We start from the raw sequence: 5,943 nt of genomic DNA on the forward strand, positions 1-5,943 counted from the left end.
AAGAGAGAAAAAAAAGAAGAGCAGCGTTAAATCAATGAACTTAACGTAACTTAACTTAACTAAATAATAAATAATAATCCTTATTTAATTACTAAATAATAATAAATGATCATTAATAACTAAATAATAATTAATAATATTCAATTAATTAATAAATTATAAAAATAAATTATAGTAATTAATAATAAATTAGTATTAATGAATAAGTTATATATAATAATAATAATAAATAACATAAATAATAAATAATATAATAAGAATAATAATAGTAATAATAATAATAATGATAATATATATATATATATATATATATATATATATATATATATATATATATATATATATATATAGGGGAGGGATCATGTGAAAATACATCCTTATGTGAGTATACTAGTATATATGAGAATGAATCTAATCCGTAGGATTAGATTCAATCTAATGGCTAGAATTAAATAGGAAAACCCATCCAACTTCCCAATTAAAACCAACCACTCTTTCATTAAACCCACATAACTTTCTCTCTCTAGACCCTTCCTCTTCACTCTCTCCCTCTCACGCGATTTTGGGATTCCCAGTTCTCCCCTCAATTTTCTCTCTCCTCTGAAGATAATCGCCATCGTAGCCTCCAAACGGAAAATCGCTCCGTCGTCGCAACTCCAATTGTTGATTTAAGGTAAATTCAAGATCAATTGTTCTACATTTCTTCTCTCCTTCTACAATTTTTTTTCTAATTTTAACCTAATTTTTTCAATTGAAGATCACTGGAGTAGAAAAAAATACGAACGGCGAAGGTAAGAGAATTTGTAACCTAATTTCGAACTTCGTTGGTTGTATATATACATTAATTGAAGATTATTTTTGTTAAATTTTGATTTTCAGCAAACACAAACATGACAAACCAGCACCAAATCCAGTCGTGCTGAAGAGTAAGAATTTGGTGCTTTGATTGTAGTGAAATTTATTTATTAATTCCGTAATTTTTGTAATTTTATCGTAATTTTTCGAAATTATTTTTTTAATTATTCACTCCGCGAATATTTGTATGTTTCTAGCGATTTTGAGATTTTTATGAACTTTTATGAACAACATGGATTATATTATTCCGAATAGTTTTTTTTTATGAATTTTCAGTAATTTTTATAAGAATTTAATTTGTGATTGTTTGAATTATTTTCAGAATTGATAATTTTAAGATATTTTCGACATTTTTTGATATTTTTGTTTTGAAATTTTAAACAGAGGAAATAAGAATGAACGCGCCAAAGAAACGGAGCCAATTGTCCCGCCATCACTTCTGAACGACATCATGAACAATTTAGAGTAATACTTTATACTCTCAATACTTTAGAACATGAAGGTTAAGAATGTAGAACATCATAGATCACTGTGTAGAACATCATAGATCACTTTGTAGAACATCATAATTGCATATGTTCTAAATATAAGTGCACATGTTATGAATTTGAAAGCTAGCTAGTGAAATTAATTATATGTTGTGTTATCTGTCGTTTGACAGTTTTACTAGTTGCTATTATCTCTTTCCATCTATTAGTTTTGGTGTTTGAGTTTCCCTGATGGTCTGTTCATGTGTTGATGTTACTTGTTTTATGTGTCAGTTACTTGTTAATATTTAAAATGTATCCCTATTGCACATAATTTCTTGTAGTACTTCGTTTGGTGATAACTTTGTAAAGTTTGAACCCTATTTCCAAGATTTCTGTGCAAAGTTAACAATGTCTGATGAAGTTGCTGGTGTGACTAGCAGAAAATTTACTTTCATCTTATGAAAAAAAATGCGTGCAGATTCAACCAAGCTTGGGGCATGTCTGGTGTCTTCATTAAAATGCTAGTCTAGATTCTAGAACTTATATAGGTTACAAATAGTGCAAATTTTTATATGTTATCCTAGATATACAAGTTTCTTGCAGCAAGTAAGGTTACAGATCCATGCCGTTACTGCTGGTGTTAGAAGTTACCACTATAGTGAACATGTTACAGGCCAATGCACATTGTTTTCCCTAAAGTCTGCATTTTCTCTGTTGGTTGATCTAGAATAGAAAACTAAATCTCTCTAATCTCTGTTAACACGTAGAATAGAACATATAGTTTAGCTTCTTAGAACATGTAGCTTAATTGATTAGAAATTTAGAACATATAGGAACAATTTACAGAACATATAGCTTAAGTTATTAGAACATATAAATTCAATTGTTATAATATTTATACATATTTAACTACTTAGAACATGTAGCTTAACTTAATAGAACATATAGCTTAACTACTTAGAACATGTAGCTTAACTGAATAAAACATATAGCTTAACTACTTAGAACATGTAGCTTAACTGAATAGAACATATAGGAATAATGTACAAAACATATAACTTCACTTGTTAGAACATATAAATTCAATTGTTAGAATATATAGCTTCTCTTGTTAGAACATATAAATTCAATTTTTTGAACATGTTGCTCGTCTTGTTAGAACATGTTGCTTCACTAGTTAGAACATATAGCTTCATTAGTTAGAACAATATAACCTATGTTGTTTTTAATATAATACGTACATATTTGAAACATAACTAAATTTATTGCATATGTTACAGGGAAGAAACCGAATCTCACCCTTGATGGAAAAACTGAAGCCAATGTTAATTATGATGTCTTCAATTATGTGTTGGGTGTAGTCATGTGTATTGCTTTTGTTACTTGCATGTGTGTGCTCTTTTATGTGTATATGTCAAGTTATAACATTTAGTTTGGGGATTCAGAACATTTAGCTTAGGAATGCAGAACATTTAGTTTGGGAACTCATAACATTTAGTTTAGGAATTCAGAACGTTTAGTGTGTGAATTCAGAACATCTACTTTGTGAATCATAACATTTACTTTATGAATTCAGAACATATGCTATTTTATTATTTCTAATATTCAAAATTTAATTCACTGTAGTTTGAGAAAATGAAGATTGAGGGTTCCAAATACTTTTTGCTCATGTTCCGAATACTTGTGGCTCATGTTCTAAATAATACCCGCCTATGGTCTATATTATTCTATGATTCTTAGAAATTACAAATTGTACTTCTATATGATATCACCTTATGTTCTAGATTATTGTTGCATTGTTCTAATTATCGTGGCATATGTTCTAAAGGTTTATGGGTCTGTTTTGAGTGTTTTTGTAAATGGAACTTCCTAAAACATAAATTAGTTTTTATTCTTAAATGTTTTTGAAAGCCAATTAGCTCAAAATGGTAGAGCAATGTGTCATTGCACATTGGTGTAGGTTCGAGTCCTACATTGGCTGGAATAATTACAAGTTAAATTTTCCGTCAACTAAAGAAAATACAATGGTTAGTCAAGAAGGTATAATATGTACAATAGACAACGTTTCTCCCGTATCGTTACTAACAATAGCCCTCCTATTAAAACTCTTACACTGATGTTTTAAAACATTGAACTGTTGTTCTAAATAGTGTAGCATATGTTCTAAATATTAAGACATATTTTTAGACACAAACATTGAACATTGGTAGGTCCATATGTCTTCAATTTTTTTAAGCTCTGCCTTTATTTTATGTAATTGTTGCCTTACTGCTGAATCTGCCATCTCTTTGCCTCATCAGATGATTGATGTGTAGAGTTAACTCCCGATAACAAGGTATGTTGCTTTGTCTCCTTATGATCTCAACTCCTCTTCTTGATACAACACAAGAAAGTCCAATGTTCCTTTTCTCATGATATATAAGGGTAATTTTATTCGCAAAAGAACGACGTTTGCTTCTAAAATAAAAGCTCTTGCAGATTATGTACACAACCAGGGTCTAAAGATCTGAATATATTCAGATGCAGGGTATATTCTGATAGCAACTGAACGCTATTTGGTTCCCCTGAATGTAGTTTGACTAAATACTTTCTGATGCATCGACATTGTAATTTGGGGTAGGTACTACATTTGCAGCAAAAAAAAATGCCTGGATCACCTGAGCATGAGGAGCGGGATACGAAAATATTTGCCTCTTGGGTATCACACTTTCAACTATTATTTGAGTTGAGACCCTTCTGACTTTCTGAGTCTGGATCATATATCATGGCTTTCTGTGCTAATAACTTGTTGCTTTAAAGTATTTTAAAGTTTTTTTTAGTCAATATTCTAAATAAATCAACTTTTGTTCTAAATAATGTGGTTTATGTTCTAAACTTGCATGATTAACCTACGTGGGATTCGAACCCACATCTTTTGTGCATTTGCACAAAGCTCTACCTATTGAGCTAGTAGGCTGGTTGTTTTTCAATAGAAAACGTAAACAAAAAACAAAAACAATGCTTTAGGAGTACGAAGCAAACCTCTTACAAGATGTTGCCTCTGCCAACTTGTGCTCTTGATGCTGCTCCTGCCAGTTTTTTCTCTTGTCAAGTACGCACCATAATGAGAACCTGAAAAACATAATTATTGCATATCAACATTATGCACCAAAAACCCTCCAAGAAGCATCATCATATTCTTGCTTTATATCTTCACATACTAAAGTAAATTGTATGTTCTAAATATTTCCACTTATGTTCTAAAGGGTATATGTTGATGTTCTAAATATGAAATCTACATAGAAACTAAACAGGACAAAGGTGCAAGCAACATATTCCGAATAGAACCACTTCGACGCAGCTACACAAGTTCATTCACATTAAATAAAAACAATTTCCACTTATCTGCTTAATAATTTTTCAAGTAAACAAGAAAAAAGAAACTAAGATAGAACAACGAAACATTTTATTTTATTGGAAACCAAACCAAAATAAAAGGTAGGTTGAAATATGTTTCCATAAACAGAGCCGCAAAGCAGAAATCAAAACTTCTCAACCTGTAGTAGAAAATAGACCAATACCTTGAGCAGTTTTTGCAAAAAATAATTCTCCAAATCTTATGCACATGAACTTCGACGTGAGTTGATTAGCCTGCTTGTCTTCAAATTTCAAAAGGATGGCATGCTAGTTTTCTTGAATGAGAAAGACCAATATGGTGATCACAATACTCACCAGTTAGGTCCATCCTCATGACATTGATTTCAAAGAACTCTAAAGTAAAAAATACATCCCAATACACCTTGCATTTTGGATTAAAAAAAGTGTTAAAAATTATGTGTTGGAACATGAGGCCTAAAAGAAAAAAAAACTATAATGTTCTAATCATTTTTCAGTTGTGTTCTAAATATTGTTTCTTATGTTCTAAAAACTAAACAATTATGTTCTAGAAAAGTTAGGCCATTTTTGTACACATTATATGTTTTCATGAAGCTCCAACATGGTTCGGTTTAACATAAATTAAATTTATCAAGTCTGAGCTTGAGCTTAAGCTTACCTTAAACTAGATAGGCCGCCTTGAAATCCTGGAGCATTCTAAAAAGTAACTTGCATGTTCTAAACTATTTATGTCCTAAAACTGAAATTAATGTTTTAAAGAATTGAGATGATGAAATATTACCCAATATTTGAATGTAGGAATGAATCAATGCTTGATATGTCATAGATAAAGGAGCACACATTGAAGCCATGGAATTAGGTACATGCAACTTTTTATGTCTGCATAACATTTTGATTCATTATAACCATCAATAATAGACAACAATTTCAGTGTATTGTGAAAAAACTAAGGCCCTTCTTGAAACTGCGATAGCACACTGGGAATTTGGTCTCTTTTAATTCTCTTCAAACAACAATTAGGATTGAACTAAAGCAGGTAAATTCATAACTTGACAAGAGAAAAAGTCTTCCTATCTGGAGAATATAATGGTCGTGAACAAATAGCTAACTGAAATATATATCACTTTTGACCATAGAACTGACACACAAACTTTAGACGTTTGAGAATGCAATTCTTATCATGAACAGGTGAAGAGTCTCCGATAGTCCAATGCAAAACCGCCAATTACTACCTATAATAATA

General features: G+C 30.6%; 1 long non-coding RNA gene across 1 annotated transcript; it reads left to right on the forward strand.

The window, feature by feature from the left end:
• The first annotated feature begins 536 nt into the window (after positions 1–536).
• LOC130467092 (uncharacterized) lies at positions 537–2,829 on the forward strand. The gene is made up of 5 exons (XR_008927260.1): positions 537–673; positions 758–791; positions 880–926; positions 1,240–1,320; positions 2,606–2,829. It is a non-coding gene; the product is annotated as an uncharacterized lncRNA (long non-coding RNA).
• The last annotated feature ends 3,114 nt before the right edge of the window (positions 2,830–5,943 follow it).

The sequence above is a fragment of the Spinacia oleracea genome, chromosome 2, assembly GCF_020520425.1.
Source record: "Spinacia oleracea cultivar Varoflay chromosome 2, BTI_SOV_V1, whole genome shotgun sequence".
Classification (NCBI taxonomy): domain Eukaryota; kingdom Viridiplantae; phylum Streptophyta; class Magnoliopsida; order Caryophyllales; family Amaranthaceae; genus Spinacia; species Spinacia oleracea.